The 22,481-nt window shown below is 36.8% G+C and overlaps 1 protein-coding gene and 1 pseudogene across 4 annotated transcripts in view; both read right to left on the minus strand.

Moving 5' to 3' along the window:
• The window catches only part of PDE4B (phosphodiesterase 4B), a 480,594-nt gene that overhangs the window by 419,940 nt on the left and 38,173 nt on the right, over positions 1–22,481 (minus strand). The window lies entirely within an intron of this gene.
• The window catches only part of LOC308501499 (aldehyde dehydrogenase, mitochondrial-like), a 60,471-nt pseudogene that overhangs the window by 1,327 nt on the left and 36,663 nt on the right, over positions 1–22,481 (minus strand). Inside the window, exon 2 of the transcript in view lies at positions 130–453. The product of the transcript in view is annotated as an aldehyde dehydrogenase, mitochondrial-like (transcript). The remainder of the gene's footprint in view (positions 1–129; positions 454–22,481) is intronic.

A 22,481-nucleotide genomic window follows, 5' to 3' on the forward strand; every position in this document is an offset into this window, starting at 1 on the left:
TATTAATTATATTATATAAAACCTGGTCTTACAGGAATATAAGACCAGGTCTTATATTAATGTTTGCTCCAAAAGACGCAGTAGAGCTGATTGTCCGGCTAGGGCTTATTTTCCGGGAAACACAGCATTATCCAGAGTCTCCAAAGCTACCAGGTAAGTCCGGCCCTGCTCCCTCTGGTCAGCCAGGCGGTTCCGCAACCGGACCCCTGTGGGACGCGTCCATGCGGTGACAGGGCCAAGCCAGCTGGAAGGCGGCCCAGGCAGCCTTCACTGCCCTGTCCACGTCTTCCTTGTCCCCTTTAGTCACCTGGTAGATCCCTCCCCTAGTGGATTGATTGACCGTGGGGACTATTTTCTTGCTGCCAGTGTCGTGGCACTCATCGCTGTAGAAGACCTTGGGCTGCTGGTTGGGGGCCGGCAAAGCATGAGTGGTGGCAGCTGACAGGGCAGGGGCTCAGGCGGGCCGCAGGGCAGCAGCAGCGTGCAGCGGTGGGAGCGAGTGCGCAGGGCGGTGCACAGGAGGGGTGTCTGGCTAGTTTTGTTACAGAGTTTTTTTTTATAGGTTTGGGGCCTGACTATCATAGTTGTTTTGTTGTCATTGTTGTTTTTATGGTGAATTATGGAAAATGTTAAAACCTACCATTACTACCATCTTCTAAATATATTTCTTAAAATTGAGTTTCATTTTTTTAATTTTCAAGACAGATTGCTTTAGTCTCTTTTTTAATTTGAGTTTGAGTATGTTAGTGACAGTGCTCTTACCTCAGATTTCCTCTAACTTAAGTGATATATGGATACATGTTAAAGGGAAAGCATGCTCCGGCATTCTTGGTGTTGGCTTACTTTCATTATCCTTTTACTTATATTTATTTAACATTAAAAAGGCATGAAGTCCTTTGCATATTGCTCCCCTATAACCATAAAAATAAATAAATTTACAAAATAAGTGAAAATAAAACTATTGGGATTTTTAAGAGGCTCAATAATGATTAATTCCTCTCTCCCAAGAAGAGAACCAATCAAGAGAAAGAGACAAACAGTTGGAGATCAAAATATCATCTTTCATACTGATAAGGGCGATAAAGAACATGCCTTAGCATAAGAATAAGCATTTCCTTGTAATGGCTGTGTGCGATGTCAGATGGGTGGAGTGGGTTGACACAGTGTGAGGGATATAAATGATGGATGTCTAACTGTTGCTTTGTTTTGTGCACCTGAAACTAATAAAAAAAAAAAAAGAATAAGCATTTCCTGCCCTAACCCTTCCTAGTCCAGATCTTGGAACAACCTACTCATAGAAAGTTTGGGTTTACAGAGCAGCCACAATCTATAATGAATTGATGGTTATTGTCCTGCAACCAGGTAATTCACTCCTCCTCCATAGACAAGAATGAGGGTTGGAGCAAGATGTCAGGAATATTTCCTTAATGGTTATTTACATGGAAATAAGAAGAATAGAGGAATTTCCTCCCACCAAAATTACAAAACAATTACCAATCAATTTAGCTACATTAACTTAATATGATATATAATTCTTTTCTAAAACTGAGTTGCCAACGTTGAGTAAACTAGTAGAAAGCTGCATTTATCTACAGTATTTATGTTTTATATCAGTTACTACTGACTTGATTATTATTGTTTTGAGCATATTCTAACCACTGGTTAATTTACATTATTTTCCCTTTTTAGTAGGAGACTCATTTTTGACAACCAGTCTTTGTATGTGACAAACAACTTGGTCATTGTATGCGACAAACAACATATTAGTAATCCAAAATGCAATACCTATGTTTTTAAAATATTGCTTATGAAAATATCTTCATTGCATTGCAAAACAAAAGGAAAGAACTGTTGCAATTTGTGCAAAAATAGAATCTACTCGATCACCCAGTACATTCCGATGCAAGATAAACATGGTATGGTATATATCCTTTTTTATTTGACATCCCTGTACCAGTGTATGATAATTCAATTCTCCCAACTCTTTTCTCAATTCAAACTAACTCAAAATTTTTGCATTAATTATTGTGATGTCATTGACCTTTACTTTGTTCCAATGTAAATGTAAACTCAACAGAAAATGAGCATCCATGTAATCCAGCATATGTTATGCCAATTACTTTATATCATCAAACAGAAAATCTAAACATTTTCATTGTACTCATGGATAACCAAAAGTAATTTCACAAAGATCCAGGTATCTATCCATGCCAGTTTGAGAAATGCTGGGCACAGAAGGGAAATATGCAAATATCTGAGGTAGAATGCATGGATGCCAAAATATGGCAATACAGTAAATAAATAAAATTCAAACAGCTCCAGAGAAAACTAAGAATTCACATAGCACCAAAAGCAAACATCTCTAAAATGGGAGCAAAAGCTTCCCTCTTCCCATCTCTTTCCATAATGGTTTATTACAGAACGAAGATTGTTAAGTAATGGAAGGAAGGCTGAACAGAACAAAGATGGGGACCTGTACAAAATCCTTTGCAAAGTTACTGCATCAGCCCAGAGACATTCCATAGTTTAATGTTATATTGTCAATGGCCATCATGAGATCTGGATGTTTGTTCATTTTTCTGGAGGATAAACTGGTCTCTTTTATCTATAGGTCACTCTGAGATTCTAAGGGACCACAATTAGAGCATCATGACAGTTGGAACATAGATTCTGTTCACAAATGCTCCAGACCAGAAGTCAGAGCTTAACTGCATCTCCTGTCTTTCATTTACCTTTGGCAAACAAAATGAGGGCCACAGGAATGGTCCTTTCTATGGTAAATTTTCTGTCCTTCTAGTAACAAAATTGCTAAGCTTTCAATGTTAACATGGCCAAACTTAATATGTGATTTGCTAACGAGGTAAGATAAACTCAAAAGAAGAGAATGCTATACTATGTACAGGCTGGTAAAAAGGGCCACATGTGTTATAGGGTATCCGATGGACATGTCCCATTTGGGAGACCACCTCGGGGATGATGTAGATGCCTGATCACTGCACTGTACACCTGCAGCTGAACAATAATGAATGCCAACTATAATTTTATATATATATGTGTATATATATATATATATATATATATATATATATATATATATGTATATACTTACAAGAAGCAGAGTACAGCATTAGGAATAGAGACAGTGGAAATATGATGGCTCTGTGCGATGTCAGAGGGGTAGTGGATGGAGGGAGGGGGTTCACACAATGTGAGGGATATAAATGATAAACATCTAAGTATTACTTTGTCTTGTGCACCTGAAACTAATTAAATAAATAAATAAATAAATAAATAAATAAATAAATAAAAAGGGCCACATGTTTATAGGCGAGAAGGATGAAAAACTATAAAATTGAGCCTAAATGTTACCACTTAACACTTTTAGGTTTCTAATTCGTGTTTTACAACATTTTTCAAGGTTGATTGCCATATGTTATCCAAGACAATAAAATATTTCCAAGCAAATGTAATCCCCAACATGTCATCAAGCTATATTTCAACAATGTCTATAAATTGATTACTTGGAACTTGCAGCCAGATAGTCCTCACAGCTGCTTAGAACTTGGATACATTTCTCATATAAAAAAAGATTATAATTCTTATAGGTACAATGATATTAGAATTACTATTCAGCTTCATAGGGATATAACAGGCTTTTATGGGTTAGCCTGTGCACCTAACTACCATTTATGATAAGGAGGTGGTAAGGAATAAACACTGCTTATCTGAATTCAAATGTTCACAGTGGAACTAAACTTATTTTTAACGCTTTCAAAGATGTTATTGATGACTACAATGAGTTGCCCTGGAACTTAAATTAATGTTGTCATCTGAGAATGAAAACCTTCAGAAAGAAACCACAAAATTAGTTCACATATAAATTATCCTCTCAAAAAGCTATACACCTGAGTCTATTTTGGGACTTTCAAGACCAAGCAAAATAATTAATGTGCATGGCCCAGAAAATATGTTTGAATACAAAAGACAGCTCTGCTCTAGTCATGGGTATTATGTAACCTGCCTGCAGAAAGAGAATGTGGCAACAGGGTGGTCTGTGTGAGTCACAGATCAAGAACCTGAAATTTTGTGTACAACTCTGTCAAGGGAAAAGAAATACTGCATCTGGAAGGTATCTGGTCACTGGAAGTATCTGGAAGTATCTGGTCACTATGATAACAGATTTCATTTACTCATATGCATTTATTCCACAAATATCTCTAGAGTGTAGACAATGTTCTCAGTGGTATTTTAGGCAACAGAGATATTCTAGTGATTAAAACACAAAAAAAAATACATCCAGGCAGAATAGAAAGAAAATTAACAAAATAAATTGATAAGATATTTAGCTATGTTGAATGATGACCAATCACATTGAAAAAAAAAATAGCGAAAAGAAACAGAATAAGGAGTATGGAGAAGCGTATAATTTTAAAATATGTTGATCAGGAAAGACCTAACAGAGAAGGTGACCTATTAATAAAAACCTGCTGATGGTGAGAGAAGCAATGTGGATACCTGATTCATAAAATAAAAAACAAAGAGAATGGAAATGCTAACGCCATTCCCTAGTAGAAGCATGCCTAGTGTATTTGAGAAATAGCAAGGAAACTATGTCTGAAATGCACTGTGTGCAGTAAAAGAGAAGTAGCTGAGGTTAGTCTAATAGCTGAGGTTAGAAAGGCCTTGTAGACTGCTCTAAGGAATTTGGCTTTTACTCTGGGTGAGATAGAAAAACCATTGGAGAGAATTCGTATGTTCTGACTTACATTTTAACAGCATTACTTTAGGTACTATGTCAACATTCAACAGAAGGAAGGAGTGTGTACAGGTTGTAAGGGACAAAACAGAAAATAGGTAGAGAGCTACAACATTCCAGGTACAAAATAGTGGTGACAAACACCATTAATGGTGACAAGCCTGGTGACAATGGAAATGGTGACAAGACGCTGGACTTTTTTGATGGTAGAACTGACAGAACTTCCTGAAAGACTGAGTGATTTGTAAGAGAAGTTGAGACATCAAGGATGACCCCAAAATATTTGGCATGATCCATTGGCAAGACAGGGTGGCTTTTAACTGAGGTGGGGCAACTTGAGAGGAGTGTATTTGAGACTGACAGTATTCACAAGACTTCTCTGTGGCTGAGGCAAAAAACAACCCTTAAGAGTCTCCCTCTCCCTGTACATTGATTCCAGGAAAGCGATCAATAGCATTGCTGTAATCCACCCAACCATTATAAGCAATATACAAACAGGGGTACTACACCATAACCGAGGATTTGTCCCAGGAATGTAAGGTTGGTTTCTCATTCAAAAATTGATCAGTGTAATTCAGCACATTAACATAATACAACACATATCATCTCAAGAGATGCCCCCAAAATGTCCTGATTAAAAATTATTTGTCTCAGAAAACTAGCAATGGAAGATATCACTATCAAAAACTCCTTCTCAGATCATACTTAATGATGAAAGAATGAACGATTTCCCCCTAATATTGAGTATAAAAGGTAAGGATTCCAATTTTATCACTTCTATTCAACACTATAGTAGTAACCCTAGCCATTTCCGCAACATGAGAAAAGGAAATAAAAGGTATATAGACAAGAAAGAAAAAACTAAATTCCTAAGTAATCTAGGAAAAAAACTTCTAGAACAAATAAGTAAGTTCAACAAGGTCTTGTGATTTAATGCCAATATGTAAAAATCAAGTTTATTTCTATGTACTAGCAGCAACAAACAGTTGGAAAATAAAATTTTAATACTATTTGAAATAGCATCTAAAACCATGAATTGTTTATGAATAAATTTCACAATGTATCTCTAGACTTGTACTATGAAAGCTACAAAGCATTGTGGAAAGAAACTAAAGAAGATCTAAATAAGTGGAGAAACATACCATATCACAACCTTACATTCCTGGGATAAAACCAAAATGGTTCAGATGTAAGTTCTTCCCAAAGCACTCAATTACAATTAAAATCTCAGCAAACTCTTTTGTAGACTTTGACAGTACGACTCTAAAATATGTATGGAAGTGCAAAAAAAGAGAAAAAGCTAGAACAGCATAAACAATTTTGAACAAAACATATGGAGCACTTACACTGTTAGACTGCAAATTTTACCATAAAGCTACTATAATCAAGACAGTATGGTATTGGCATAAGGCAAAAGCATAGATTAATGGAACAGATCATAGAATCCAGAAATAAACAATATATGTTCTATTTATTTTTGACAAAGTGCTCAAGATAATTCAATGGAAGGAAAAGATTATTTTCAACTAATGGTGCTAGAACAATTGAATGTCTATTTGGGGGAGAGCGGCAGATTCACTTTCATACTCATATAAACTTCAATCCCTATCTCATCCAGTACAGAAAAATTAATCTGGTATGAATCAGAAGTCTAAATGTAAAAGCTAACACTCTAAAACTTACAGAATAAAACATAGGATAAAATATTTGCTACCTAGGCAAAGATTTATTAGATTAAGAAGAAAATCTCTGTTTATGAAAACTTGTTACATTGAACTTCATCAAATTTTAAAAGTTCTGCACTTTGAAGCACATCATTAACAAAATGCCAAGGTAAGATACAGACTGGGAGAAAATATTCATAACACTTATATCTTCCAATGGACCCAGAATATATGGACCCAGAATATATACATATGTGTGTAAATACACACACACACACACACACACACACACACACACACCACTTACAACTTAATTTGTTTTAATGAATAAAATATTTGAACAAGTACTTATCAGAAAAGATATACAAATGACCAATAAGCAAATAAAAAGGTTATCAACATCATTTGCCATCAGGGAAAGATGAATTAAAACCAAAAAGATATGCCAAAAAGATATACCATACCAAATTCACTACAATAGCTAGATGTAAAAACTCTGATAATACCAAGTGTTTGTGATAATGTGGAGCCACTAAAACTCTCATACACTGCTGGCTGGTGGGAATGTCAATGGTACAACCACTTTGGAAAACATTTGGCAATTTCTTATATAAACATACAGTACTAACATGTGACTCAGCAATTCCACTCCTATGTATTTACCAAGTGTATCAGTTATCAGTTTATTAACTCCCAGCTCCATATCCACCTCTCATTGCCTGCTCTGTGATAGCAGAGCTGAATCCTGTAAATATTTCTCCTTTGTCAGAGGATACAATGCTAAGCTTTGTAGTAGAGGGTTCTGGAAATACAATGGAGAAGAAAAGCGTTTCTCTTTCTGGTTCTGGGGTCCTATTCACATCAGGCTCTTGTAATACACACATTTTTTCCTGCAGAGCCCCGTGACCAAAAGCATATGGCACCTTCTGAAATGCAGCTTCACTTGGCACTCCATCGGGCAGCTTTGTAGTGAAATGCCATTGTCAGGGCACCTCACTGTGAATAGTTTCCCCCATGACCCATTGAGCAGCTTCCCCACCAGTACCTCCTGCTAAGCACCTTCCGTTGAACAGCCTTGGCATTCAGAGAGAAGTATCACTCTCAAGGCAACTCCACTTGACCAACTGCCTTCAGCATTCTTTTAGACTACGTCCCTATTCAGTGCCCGCTCTGGGTAAACAGGCATTCCCTTGGTACCCCAGACAGTAATTTCCCAGTGAGTATGATCAACTAGGTACCTTGGACAGTTTCCCAGGCCCCTACTGGGTATCTCTGCAGTGAGATCCAGAGTTTCGCTCCTCCCTGTGGACACTTCCTCTCCTCTCCAGCACTCACTCCTGAAGACAGATATCCAGTGGGTCCTGTCGGTGAGGCACCTCCTGGAAATTCTCTACCATCCACTGAGCCATGGCCGGTACTCTCAAATGAGCCCTAGATCTCAGCTCAGGAAAGGGAGTAGCCTCCTCCTTGGGAGTTCTCTCTCAGTTCTAGGAGCAGTGGCTGCTGCCTATGCTTCTAATCTTATATTCTTTAGAATTCTCTTTACCTCTTAGTAGCCAATTCTTCATTACTCAAATCCTCTAGTAATAATCTCCTATTAATAATTACCTACTTAATTATTTTAATCATGTTTTTCAATTAAATTTTCCCTTCAAATTACTGTGTGGTTTCTATCGCTTGATTGAACCGTGACTAATAAACCAGGAGAAATGAAAACTTACATCCACACAAAGTTTTGGGCATAAATATATAGAGTAGCTTCATTTATAACAGCTAAAAGTTGAAAACAACTCAAATATTCAGTGACAGACAACTGGATGAACAATTTGTAGTATATCAATACAACAAACATTGTCAGCAATAAAAAAGAATGAACTGTTGGTATGTGAAACAACATGAGTGAATCTCAGAAACATTTTGTTGAACAAGAGAAGCCACTCACCAAAGAGTACATACTATATGATTCCATTTATAGAAAGATTTAGAAAGAAAATTTAACCTCTAGTGAGAGAAAGCACATTAATGGTTGCCTGAGGCTGAGAGTGGGATCTGGGAAGTGACTGGAACTTGGCACAGGGGCAGGCAATTAAGGATAATGGAAAATTCTACATGCAGATTGCGGCTGATGGTGACTTTGGGTGCTGAACACGCAATGCAATATATAGATGATGTATTATAGAAATGGACACTTGAAACCTATATATTAACAATTTTACTAACCAATGCCACCTCAATAAATTTAATTTAGAAAAAGAAAATTTTAAAAATTCATCACATATACATTTACTGTTTAAAAATGGGTTCATTTACTAGTTAAAATTGTATCTCATGGTTGATTTAAACATTAATGAATTCACAAAATTGGTTAATACATTAATCTCTGTTCATTTATTTTGATGAAGTTGTCCCCCTGAGCTCACTTAACTCTTATTTTATTGACCAAATTGAGTCCCAAGATGATCAAAGCTAAGGACTTGATACTGAATGATGATATTACACTAAAGAGTCTCTCTCTTAGACTTTCCCTTGGTACTATCTCTTTCTGAGTTCTCCATGTGCCCCAATTACATGAAGGAAGGAATGACAATAAGCAAGGGACCGTAAATTCAGTTGTGTCACTCACATACAGGCTACTGAGAAATGCAATAAGGCCCGGGAACTCACCAAGTTCCACATTTTAGAGATGTCCATTGTGCTATAATCTGACATTGACTGAGAGACATTCTCAGTGTAAAGAGAGAGGCTAAGAGAAGGACCCATGATTGACACAATAATAGCTTTTCAACAAAATCATAATTTTATTCGTCTCTTGGTTAAAATATTTAATGGCTCCATAACCCTTCCTAAACTAACCTAGCATACTACATCCCAAATTTTTCTCCTTTCTGCAACTTAATCATTACCTCCTATGCCACAATCAAACTGGACTATTTCTTGGTGTCCACACATGTCCTATGGTTTCTTCCCTCGGTGTTCATTTTAACCTCTCTATCTAAAATCCCACAATCTTTCCCTGTATCCATCTGTTGAAATATAATTCATCAAATATTTAAGTATTCAACCAACTCTACGAAGCTTGCCGTCAGTCCCTACAAGCTTTGGCAAGTGCAGAACTCAAGAATGCAGGCCAGTCCCTCCTCTCTCCAGGCTTTTCTCTTGCTGGAACTGACAGAGACCTCTAGAGACTCATTCATCGATCCTGGAAAGTCCTGACATCCACCCTCGCTGAATGCTTCCTAGGGACATCAAATCTGCAGGCCTGCACTAGGGCTGTCATGGAGTTGAGCAAGATGAGGACGAATATACACCGCAAAGTTATAGTGACAAGTGACCCTTTTCTGGACAAGAGATTTCCGAACATGGAAAGCCCACTGAAGTGCCTGGCCAGCAAGGCTTAAAGAGACTATGGTACAGTGTGCTCTGAAGAAAAGATGGGAACCCGCTTCCTTATGCTCTAAGCCTCTAAGAAGGCACCGGGAGGACCTGGCAGGTGCTCAGGACTTCCTGTGACGGGACGCCTAGCCACAGAAGGGAGATGCAGAACTCAAGGGAGACTTGACTTCCCCAATCTGAAGGGGTCCTTGGGGATAAAGCGGAACAGGCATAAAGCTGCACACTATCCGAAAAGACCATGCCCAGCACCCATGTGGACATCCCCCCACATTACCGGGGCCACCAGGATCCATGAGAGCCAGGATGGAGTACAATGACAGCAGACACACTTTCTAGCATCACCAGCATGAAACCAGTTACACTACAAGATCTGTTTCCTTATTCCTTCATTCTGCCCACTTTTTCCCAAACCAAAAGAGCTTAACCTTGAAGGGTAAAGTGGCCAAGATATCTTTGAGGCAGACCATGCCTCCCTGCTACAATGAAGTCAGGGTTATATCTCCACCCCACACTAGAGGAGGAAGGAGCCTTGATTCAGATGTGAGAGTGATGTTTTAAGCTAGAATAAACTAAAGTTAACCAAAAATGCAAAGGAAGCTACAGAATCTATCCAAGGTGTTGTGAAGAGGCTAACGGGACTTGCATAACAAGTTAGACTTGAAAAAACAAGTCTTTCATATTTATACTACAATGGATGTACATTTCTCAACAAATCATTTATGATGTTTACAACTGTGGAAATAAGTACATCATATAAGCTCACTTCTAAAAACTGCTGAAGATACTATGTTGGATGTTACATCAAATGATATTATCCAGAGAAGGAAAAATTGCCTGCAATACTAATTGAAAACAATGTCATGTCATAGAAACCCAGAGCACAGAAATGTCAGGTGGAGAGGCCCCTTACACCAATGGCGCTGGGCAGAACTCTCCACCACAGTTCAAATTCAACAGCTGGGATGGTCTATGGTTATCGTATGTCCAACTACAGCCCACTGAAGTAATGCAAACTTCCACAAAACTACTCCTGACAGAGCCACTTTACAAACCATTTTCACCTTAAAATTCCTTCATAATTCTGTAATAAAAACAACTGGTCCATTCATCTATGTATTATTTCTGGAAAACTGTCCAACTGGTCACACCATCCTTCTTTTGAGCCAAGAAACAGAAATGAATGTCCTGTGTCTTTCCCCTCCTACTTTTCATCTCCCATTTTTAGTTGCTATTCTTTCAAGTGACGTGGTTGGCGGAGGGGGGGGAAAAAACTACATACTACAGCCTTTTGGGTTTGGTCAGTAGACAGTCTTGGAACAAAACTCCTGTCATAGAAGAAATTATGAAAAACCCAGATGAGTTTTTGTTTTGTTTTGTTTGCATTTTTTTATATTTCTAATCCAATACGAAATGAATTTGTAAACCATTTTTGGCTGCCAAGTTCATAGTAATGAGTAAACCAGTTTAACTGGAAAGTTTCCATTTGCCAAGAAGAACACAAAGATTCCAGCTCTGAGAACACAATTCTTCCATAATAGAAGAACCATCATCAAGGCAATGCCATACTCCTAAGTGTACCACTTTTATTCTTCAAAAATGTATTTGTGTGGGGGGATCACTTACTTTATCGACTGTGTAGATGCCTGACTACTGTGCTGTACACTGAAGCTGAAGTAGAATAGTATCGAATGTCTACTATAATTAAATATATATATATACACATGCATATGTACATATATATATGTTTATATATACATATGGTCATGGGGTGTAAAGTACAGCATAGGGAATATAGTCAATGGTACTGTGACAGCTATATACAATGTCAGAGGGGTAGTAGACTTGGGGGAGTTATCACTTTGTGAGGGGTGTAAATGTCTAATCATTATGTTGTTTTGTACACCTGAGACTAATATTAAAAAAAATTAAAAGGAAAGTATTTATGTTTGGACCACCTGGATAAATTGTAGGCTACTGAAAGCACAGAAAACTTTTTCCTTCTCAAATTGGTTACCCCTACAGCACCAGTGCAATCATTAGTATCCAATAAATGCTCTTACGCTATTGACTGCTTTTGCTACCTTGCCCACTTGACTTAAGTCTATATTTATAGAGCAATCTATGAACGCCAGATGTCAGGCATTTCAGATGTACCAAATATTATGATTATATATTGAAGACATGTGGATAAGAAATGTTTGAGATAAATGCAGTTAGATGGTACTTTGTTTCCCTCAAGATCAAATACAAGGTTAAAAAAAAAAAACAGAAAAAAATTAAGGACCTGAAACTTAAGTACAATAATCTAACTAAGCCATACACTCATATTAGCCCATAGGCAACTTCACTACCAGAAATGTCTATAAATGTCTTATTCCCACTGATTCCCATCTAGAAACAGGCAAGTAATACTCAATTTGACCAAGCAAGTATATGTAAAGATATGCCATTTTTAGAATTATATTTAACTGAAAGGAAATTTTAAATTACAGCTTCAAAAAATATATATCATTATCCTTTAAAAAATTGGAAGAATAATATGTTTGGGTGCAAAACTTCTTTTTTGCAAATATAAGAAAAAAAGCAGACTTGGAAAAAATACATCCTGTCTTTCCTCATTTACTGATTGAAAAATAATCCAACAAAGTGATTAAATGTAAGTATTTTCTAATGAACTTTCAGCTTTGTTTTTCAGATGAAGAAACTCCAGTTTAGATATACTAATGAACATTCCCCAAAGTCAGATATCTAGGAAGTGGAAAACCTAAGTATAAAATATATCATGTTTCTTAACTGTTAACATGGGGTGCCTCTCAGAGCTGCCGATGGCTTTAGTAGTGGGAAATTTCATGGGCTCTCTTAATAGCTGTACTTTGGGGAAGGAAAGGGCAAAATTTCCCATACAGGAAGTAGAGTATCTAGCCTCCAAAGGGTGAAGTCAAATACTGAAGGGGAAGCTAGCAAATGAATCTGTTGAAACTATCATCCTTAGGGATTTTCCTCGCACCATCCTAAGAGGTCTGAGTATGTTTCTAGTGTGTACAGAGCTGGGCCTTCTCAGCTTCACTCTTTTTGTTTTGTTGGTTTTTTTTTAGTTTCAGATGTACAAAGCAATGTAATAGACATTTACACCCTTCGCAAAGTGATAACCACTCCCAATCTACTACTCGTCTGATACATATATATTATATATTATATATAAATATATATATATATATATATTTCATTATAGTTGACATTCAATATTATTCAGCTTCAGCTTCAGGTGTATTGCACAGTGGTCAGGCATCTACACAGTCTATGAAGTGATCCCCCCTATAAGTCCCGTGCCCATCAGCACCCTATGTTATCTTTATAGAAGCTGAAGGGATTAGAAAGTACAAATTAGTACTTACAATGTAGTCATGGGGATATGAAATACAGTTTGGGGAATATATTCAGCCTCACTCTTGCTGGTGATTACGTCTAATATACCTCAAACATCACCTCATCCCTTCATATTCATAATCCCTCAGTGTATCCCAGGGGCTTCAGAATAAATCCATAATACCTTAACATGACGGGTAAGGTCTTTTAAGAAATGGCCTCCATCTGAATCTCCAGTCTCATCTTTCTCCTCTCTGTTATCTGTACACTTCCTAGGGATCTAATAATTTCCCCACCAATTAATGCACATCGAACATCCTGTGCTCCAGGTATACTGGACAACATGCTGTTTCCCAAACATGCCCGTCGCTAGTGTCTTTACTCCTGCTGCTCCCTCTCTGCTCGTCTCCACTATTATTAAATCCCACCACAATCATGGTTCCACACCTGTAACAAAGCCTTTTCTGATTCCCTTCCCCGTGGGTGACAGAGAAGTCCCCTTCTTCAGAAGCTGCATGGCACTTCAGAGTAAATTCTGATATAATATATGTTGTGCTATGTTTTAGTTGTTTATTAATTGCATCACTCAATTAGCCTTGAGACCACTGAGAGCCACCTTATAGGTCAGCTTACAGGAACTCTTCTGTTTTCCCATGTACCTTTATCGTATCTGAAAATACTGTATCATAATATTGTCATTATTTGTTTCTGTGTCTATTTACTACACTGCAACAGTCCTTAATGTTGAGAGACCATATATTATTTATTAGTACATTTTGTGCCTGGCATATAGTCAGTACTCAATAAATGTGTCTTGTATGAATGGATTAATACAACACCTTAAAAATACCTCCTTAATACATCAGCTAGAATTAATCATCTATCTCACTTATAGCAGTATAGTCTTAAATATAGCTTCCCTCCAATTTTCCATGGCGTAGGATTCATCTCCATGACTACAATGAAATTAAAGATTAGGTTGTCTTCCTAATTAGATAACTGTTTTTTTAAAGAAAGATATTGGTATGCTCTTCACTATTCCCTTTTGTTAAAACAGTTCAGAATATATAATGATTATCAATAAATTTTCATTAGCTGCTTGATGGGTTATTCAACTAGTTTAGGAAACAGAGAATAACCCGAAATGGGATTTCTCTTGCACAATAAGAAGCTGAAAAGCCTATTTCCTAATTTTAATCTACTGAATAGAATTTTTGCACACTAAAGACTATTTTCTAAAGTGAAATAAACTCTAGAGATAATTTACAACAGAAATTAAACTTGGGGGTAGAGAGAGTATAGACTCCTGAGAACCTATGGAAGTTTGGATCCTCTCCAAGTAAAAATATGTGTTCTCAAACATCCCTACATCATTTTGCATACCATTCAAAGTCATTCAAAGCCTCCCTTAAGGTCATTTGTGACTTTAGGTTAAAAACCCATGTCCTTGGCCCTCATGTTAAAGATGAAAAATCTCAGATTCAAAGACAGTAGTCTACTTACTTAAAATCGCACAGGGATCTTACCCCAAACTCCTGCTCTTTCTACTATATTAAGTGTTCATATAAATAGAAATGTTTAACATTATAAACTCTAATTGCAGTGCTATTATTTGAATGCGGTTCAATAATTTGCATCCCAATAAATCCGAGAGATCGTATGCCTGTGTTTTCTTCCAGTTACAAAATTTCTGAGAAGCCCAAAGGTGACTCAACTCAGTGATTCCCAAATCTTAGTTTTTCAGTGTTCCAACAAATATTCAACAAACAGATACTGAGTAATTTTTATGTGTGGAGCTCTGTGCTAGGTGCTAAAAGTACATAGATGAATAATACATATACAAAGAACAAAGGCTAGTCCTCTTCTGTCTTTGAAGATGGGAAGTTTGTCTTCATCCAGTACCCAGTGCAGGGCTCATAACTAATAAGCACTCCTAAGGTATCTGTCTAAAACAACGTAAGAGATGGTTCATGGCCTTAAATACCTCATATTTTCTGGAAACCTTTTTTTTTTTTACTGTTATTTCTATTTTCTCAGGCTATATCATGGACCTGTTGCTTTATTTAGTTTTTAGTATTGTTAATGTTTATCATAACAGAGAAAAATACTAATGACAAATCAACTAAACTTTTAAGAGGTTATAATAAAAGTACTATTCATTTTATTAAAATCATGATATTTTAATGCCTAAAGAAAATCATTTTTTAAATCCAATTAGATTTTTTTTTGCATCAAGTTTAAAACCTATAATTTTTTTTAACTTTCATTCTTCTAAGTAATTATTTTAAAGTGCTACACAGTACATAGCTTCTTGTCTGATCTATATTTATTTTGAGGAATTTACATTCATTGGCTTGTATTACAACTTTTCCATACTTTCCACAGTTATTCAGTTGACCTTTCAACAACACGGGTTTGAACTGCGTGGAGCCATTGATACATGGATTTTTTTCAATAAATACTGTAAAAGTATTGTCTCTTATGATTTTCTTAATAACATTTTCTTTTCTCTAGTTTACTTTATTGTAAGAATATAGTATAAAATATATATAACATATAAAATATGTGTTAATCAACTGTTTATGTTATTGGTAAGGCTTCCAGTCAACAGTAGGCAACTAGGTAATAGTTAAGTTTTGGAGGAGTAAAAAGTTATACGTTTGTGGATTTTCTACTGTGCAGAAGTCAGTGTCCCAAACTCCTGCATTGTTCAAGGGTTAACTGTATATATAGTCATATTTAAACCACAATCCTTACTATATTTTCTGAGGAATAATGTAGCTAACAACTGTTTTTTTTTTATTGTAAATGGAATCGTTTTCCTTCTTTGTCACACACCTTGCTGTTGTGTACAGAAATGCTACTAATTTTTATGCTAATTTTTTATCCTGCAGCTTCATTGAACTCGTTCATTAGATCTAACATTTTTGGTGGGGTCTTTCTGCTTTTCCCTATATAAAAACATGTCATCTGTAAACAGAGACAATTTTACTTCTTCCTTTCCAATTCTGATGCCTTTTCTTTCTTTTTCTTTCCTGCTTACTAGACTATTTATTAACTGAGTTTTAAAGACATGGTTAGATGTCACGGTTTAGCTTTCTGTTAACTTTAATTATCATCTTTTTTTCATGCACTGTAATGTGCACACATACTACCTTCACTTTGCTTATTTCTTTTATTTTCCTGCATTAAAATTACAGAAAAATATGCATCTTACATAATAACTCAGGCCAAATCTAGGAAAGCTGAAGGTAAAAAGTATAGGGATTTTAGGGTAGGGATTGTAACTTCAGCTATTATAATTATCTCCAAATCCTGAAGGACAGAGCAAATTTCCATATCTTACATATGCCTACTACACAAGCCACTAGTTACAACTAGTTTTCAGAAATAAATTATTTTCCCTAGTACAACCTGATGAGACAAGTAAAAAGTTGACAGGAGTGGGCTTGTGAGCTGGCAGGATGGGACAGGCAAAGAGTTACAGGAGCCAGCTTGTGGGCTAACAGGAACAAGCTAAACATTAACCACTTGGCTCTGAATCCCCTGGCCAGCACTGCACCTGCAGGCTGACAAGCACCTTACATCCATCATAGGTAGGAATAGAACAGTTTCCAATCACAACAGTAACTCCCTACAAGCTGACATCCATCATAGATGGAAACAGGACAGTTCCCAGGAGAAAACAATTGTAACGGCAGCCCACCTGCAAGCTGACAAGCACCCTACATCCTGCATGGAAAAATATAAAACCCCAGCACTCCTTTTCATCGGTGCAGCTGTCCCTATTGGGCTCTGCCCTGGCAATACTCCCTTAGCTAGTTCCACACAGAACTCTCTTTCTCTCTCTTTTTGACTTTCAATAAATCTTCTCTTACTCTTGTAGAGTCTAATAAAATCTTTTACATTCTGCGAACGACCAGGGGTTAATTCTACACCAAGACACAACCTTTTTAAGTTCATCATCCAACACAATGAGATTATACAAAGCATTTATTAGCTGCAAGGTCTTTTCTGGTTTCCAAAAATCTTCTGCTTGCACTTACGATTTTTAAGCAACAGAAACCCAAGTGCTTATAAATCAGTAGAAATGATTAATATTAGAAGAGCTTTTCCAAACATGCAACAAAAACAGGAATTGGTTTTCTGCCTTTTCCTAATAAAGAAAAAAGAAATTAAAGGAAGGCAATTAGAGTAAGCTGGTGTCATCAAGTCATCTCCCAGAGCTAGGTCAATCACTAGCACTATCTGCTCTTGCAAAAAACTGGCTTAAAAAATTGCAACAATCTGGAGGAACAAGAATCAGTGGGACCAGAATGAAAATTGTACAAAGAAAATTATTTCTAAATTAGACACCCTATTAAATCTTGAAAAGTGCATGCTTCTGCTGTTGCCTTTGTGTCCACGTAATCTCTAATGTCCTCTTGCACAACCGGGAGGCAATTAAATTCTTTGTCATTATGCACAATTTTTTTAATGATCTAAAGCACAAAATAGCAAAAATTATCAGAGAAATACCTTACCTGTTTCAAAAAACAACATCAATTCTTAGGCACCTTAAGTACAAATTACATTCAGAGGCTTCACTGGTTAGAGAGACAGTTCTAATTTGAACAGAAAAAGAAATCAAGGGGGAAAAAAACCTCTTTACACAACTAACTATGCATAGCTCACCTAGCTATATATATATTTCATTTTTACGATGACGTTTTACATCCAAAGGGGGAAAAATTACACCACAAAAGTGCAAAACATTAGATATGCTTAAAACAAAATCATATCCCAACAAGGTCGCCCACCAGCTTTCATCTTACACTCTGGTGCTCAGGCTACTGCAGCCGCGAGACTATTAGAGATAGCATTTGTATCCCTGTGAACCAGATTTGGGAAATATTAGTCCAGAAGCCGTCCATTTAGAGGTGATACCTCTATGTACAGGGGTATTATTTGATGTCGTCTATAAAGAAAAAAGGAAAAATTTTTGTTCTTCATGTCTTTAGGTCTAGAATATCTATCACCATGGTGGCTCCATGACAAATACCTGGTGCTGGTTGGTATATTCAAGTTAGAAAAGTAGACAATGAGCACCTTCAGCAATTGGCCTCTCTAATATTATGAGAGAATTATACTCAGAAAATATAAATGGAAAATTTAAAAAGTGGAAATAAAAAAGGAAGTATTTTCCTTGAGTTCTGGAATCCTCTTTTTAGAATCAGAATTTTTTTACTGCTTCAAGCCCGATGAGGACTCTAAATAAAGCAAAGAGTCTCTCTTATAAGAAGAGAGAACAGAAATTGGATGGTCAGCATGTTCCTTTACTTCCATAGAGACCTACACTCTTTCTGTCTACAGATAACACTTTAGGCAGCATGGTCTAAAATATACAGTAAGAGAAAAGTAATCTTTTGGGTAATGATATAGAGATGGAGATGGAGAGACATACGAGATACAAAAATTATAAGAATATAGTGTAAGTGTTTATGTTACTCAGTATAAGCACAGAATACTAGAGCAATGAGAAGCCTTAGTGACCATCTGGTCTAACCACTTCACTTACATGTAAGGAAAATGAGACCCAGGGAGGGTAACTGTCTAGTAGAAGGATTACTGACTAGTAAACAAAAGAATGTAGCTCCTGTTAGCTACCCACCTGTCAAAAAGGATGAAAAAGGGGCCACATACTAAACTTGACAAGCTCAGGGGAGGATTGTATGGCAGGCCCTACGAACTAACTAAAGGGGGTCATGGCCGGTAGTCACATCTTGGGCCTGTAGCTTCCTTGATAAAGGTCAATCTTGTCTATTGTTTATTTTGCAGCTAAAGATAACATGCCCTTGGCAATTCAGAGTAATTCCTTCTTCAGGAAGCCCCAGGGCACAACCCACCACACCAGAGCAGGAAACTACACAATCCCTCATTGTTGTTCTTGCCCCCCACATTACCATCTCTATGTGCTGTAAAATGGTAACTATTAACTATCCTGTACCCACCAATGTAAAAGAAGTATCTGTCTCTCCGCTTACTTTTTATCTAATCCCAGAGATTTCCCTGCTTTGCTTTCTCCCACCCCTTAATCTACCACCAATGGATTTCATGTCACCCTCCTCCTTTGATTCTAATGTATAAAATAAGTTGCAAAACAGCCATTTTCCAGAGCATTTTCTCAATCCATTGAGATTTTGCTTCCTGGCAGTTGTTGTTAGTTTGGCTCAAATAAACTCTTATAAATTTTCTCTTAGGTGGGATGTTTTTTTTTCCTCTGACACTAACAAAGTATGTATCCTCATGGAGTTTAAATTCTAGAGTCAGAGAGAGATATAGTGATCACAGTAGGATACTGGTAAATGTTTAACAAATAATTTTCCTGAGAGAGGCTCGGATTTTTAGTGTTTGATGATTTTTTTGGTATAAATCCACCCACCGTGGCTGATTGCAAGCAACATCACTGACAGTAAAGTTGGGAGTGATGTTCAGTGGCACATTATTGTACATTTTCACCATACAAATATGATAGATGGAAATAACCTCAAGAGCATAAGTAATAATAAAATGTAGCAAAGTCATTATGAAGTGATGAGTTTGAGTATTATTACCTTGCTTTAAAATTTACCTACTTGTAAGTTTACATCTTTGAATTTTTAATAATGTCTGTGATTAATAACTGGGTTTAAAAATTCCTGAAATTTTACAATCTGGTTCTCTTGGCTCAGTACAAGCTGGGTACAACACACAACTGGAGGGAGAGAGAGAGAGAGAGAGAGAGAGAGAGACGGGGAGAGGGACAGGCAGAGGGAGAGGCTTTTAATATAAAGAAGTGATAAATTAGGAGAATGAAAATAAGGGAGGGAAAGAGGTAAAGAATGATAGAACAACCAAAATGTCCTTCGATACATGAATGGATAAAGAAGTTGCGGTATACACCTCACTCCAGTCAAAATGGCTATCATCAATAAATCAACAAACAACAAATGCTGGCGTGGATGTGGAGAAAAGGGAACGCTAGTGCACTGTTGGTGGGATTGCAGATTAGTGCAGCCACTATGGAAAACAGTATGGAGGTATCTCAGGAATCTGAAAATGGAACTACCCTATGATCCAGTAATTCCACTCCTAGGCATCTACCCGGAGAAATCCAAAACTCCAATTCAAAAATCTGTATGCACTCCTATGTTTATTGCAGCACTTTACACAATAGCCAAGATATGGAAACAACCGAAATGCCCATCGGTAGATGACTGGATTAAGAAGCTGTGGTACATTTATACAATGGAGTATTGCGCAGCCATAAAGAAGAAAGAAATCTTATCATTTGCAGCAACATGGATGAATCTAGAGAACATTATGTTAAGTGAAATAAGTCAGAAAGAGAAAGACAAGTACCATATGATCTCACTTATATATGGAATCTAAAGAAAAGACTATGTGAATGAACTAATCAGAGACAGTTTTGGGGACGCAGAGAAAAAACCGAGAGTGGTTAGATGGGTGTGTGGGAGGGGGTTGGGGATAAGGGGAAAGGTGAAGGGATTTGGAAGCAGCTGGTAACCACAAAATGGCCTCAGGGTTTTTTTGAAAATTAATTTGGGGAAGGTACTCTATAATGTTGTAAAGATTTTTTTTGGGTATCTGATGGACATGCGTCCTATTTGGGAGACCACCTCAGGGATACTGTGGATACCTGATCATGGCATTGTACACCAGAAGCTAAACATTAACGAATGCCAACTATAATTTGATATATATAATGTGATGGTTCAGTGTGAGGTCGGAGGGATAGTGGATGGTGGGAGGGGGGTTCACAGTATGAGGGATATAAATGATGAACGTCTAAGTATTACCTTGTCTTGTACACCTGAAACTAATAAATAAATAAATAAATAAATAAAGAAGTTGCGGTATATATACACAATGGAATACTATTCGGCGGTAAGAAAAGATGATATAGGAACATTTGTGACAACATGGATGGTTCTTGAGATTATAAAACTAAGTGAAATAAGTCAGACAGAAAAAATAGAGAACCATATGATTTCACTGATATGTGGTATATAAAACTAAAAACGACAAAAGAACAAGACAAACAAATGAAGAAACAAAAACTCATAGACATAGACAATAGTTTAGGGGTTACCAGAGGGTAAGCAGGGAGGGGGGCTCTAGAAGAGGCTCAATGGGGTCTAATATATGGTGATGGAAAGAGAACTGACTGGATGGTGAACACACAATGTGAGATATAGATAATGTATTACAGAATGACATCTGTGTAACTTTACTAACAATTGTCACCCCAATAAACTTTAATTTAAAAAAAAGATGTCAATGATTGGAAGCAGTCCATTCATGCTCCCACCAGCTCATTAAAAAAAAAAAAAAAAGAATAACAGAGAAGGTTGTCCATTGGAAGAGGCCTAAGAATCATAAACTCCAGGGCTAGAAATGGCCAGTCAATAACAAGATGTCTCCTACCACATACCTTTCTAGTATAACCAAGCAATGCTTTAACATTTCCTACTATGATGACACTCACTACTTCAGCAAGACATTCTGTCTTTGGATATTTTTGACAAAAAACAAAACAACAGAAAAAAAAACTTCCTTTTCTTGAGCTAAAAACCTATCTTCCTGTAGTTGTTAAATTAAGCTTTGTTAAGACTTAGGAATTCAACAAATGAGCCCCAAGGATCTCAGAGGCCTCAAAGTCTGGTGCAGGGAGACATGGGAAGGCTGGCCAGAGGAAGCCAATCCAGCTTCTGCTTTTGACACAGCAGTTGCACAATTTATTTCTTTATATGTTGGGAGTCTCTGTAAGTGTGTATTTGAGGAAATATTTTCATAGTTAAAATCGGTTGAAACCCACTTCCATAATTATATGTACTTATTACTTATACATTACTTATTATGTACACTTAATTATGTACTTCTACCAATTTATAAAAGTTCACAATGATGCTTATCTTTCTTTCAGTGAGGACAGGCTAGATTATGCAACAGTAACAAATGATCCCTAATGTCTAAGTGGTTAATATGACACAAGTTTATTTCTTACTCATGCAAATTACTCCAAGTCCAAGTGACATTGCTCACCTTCATTCATCATAGAAAATCAGAAGGTTACATTAACTTCAAAGAAGAAGCAGAGAAGGACATATATCCTGTGCTCAGAAGGAGTAGAACTGAAAATATTATTGAGTAGCGTGAATGTCTACTACGATTTTCTATGCAATTCTATACTATTTATACTCACCTAATAACCTTAGCTAGGAATACATACAATTAGAGCTTTAAAAGAACCACATGAAATG

The sequence above is a fragment of the Rhinolophus hipposideros genome, assembly GCF_964194185.1.
Source record: "Rhinolophus hipposideros genome assembly, chromosome: 8".
In the NCBI taxonomy this organism is placed as follows: Eukaryota; Metazoa; Chordata; class Mammalia; order Chiroptera; family Rhinolophidae; genus Rhinolophus; species Rhinolophus hipposideros.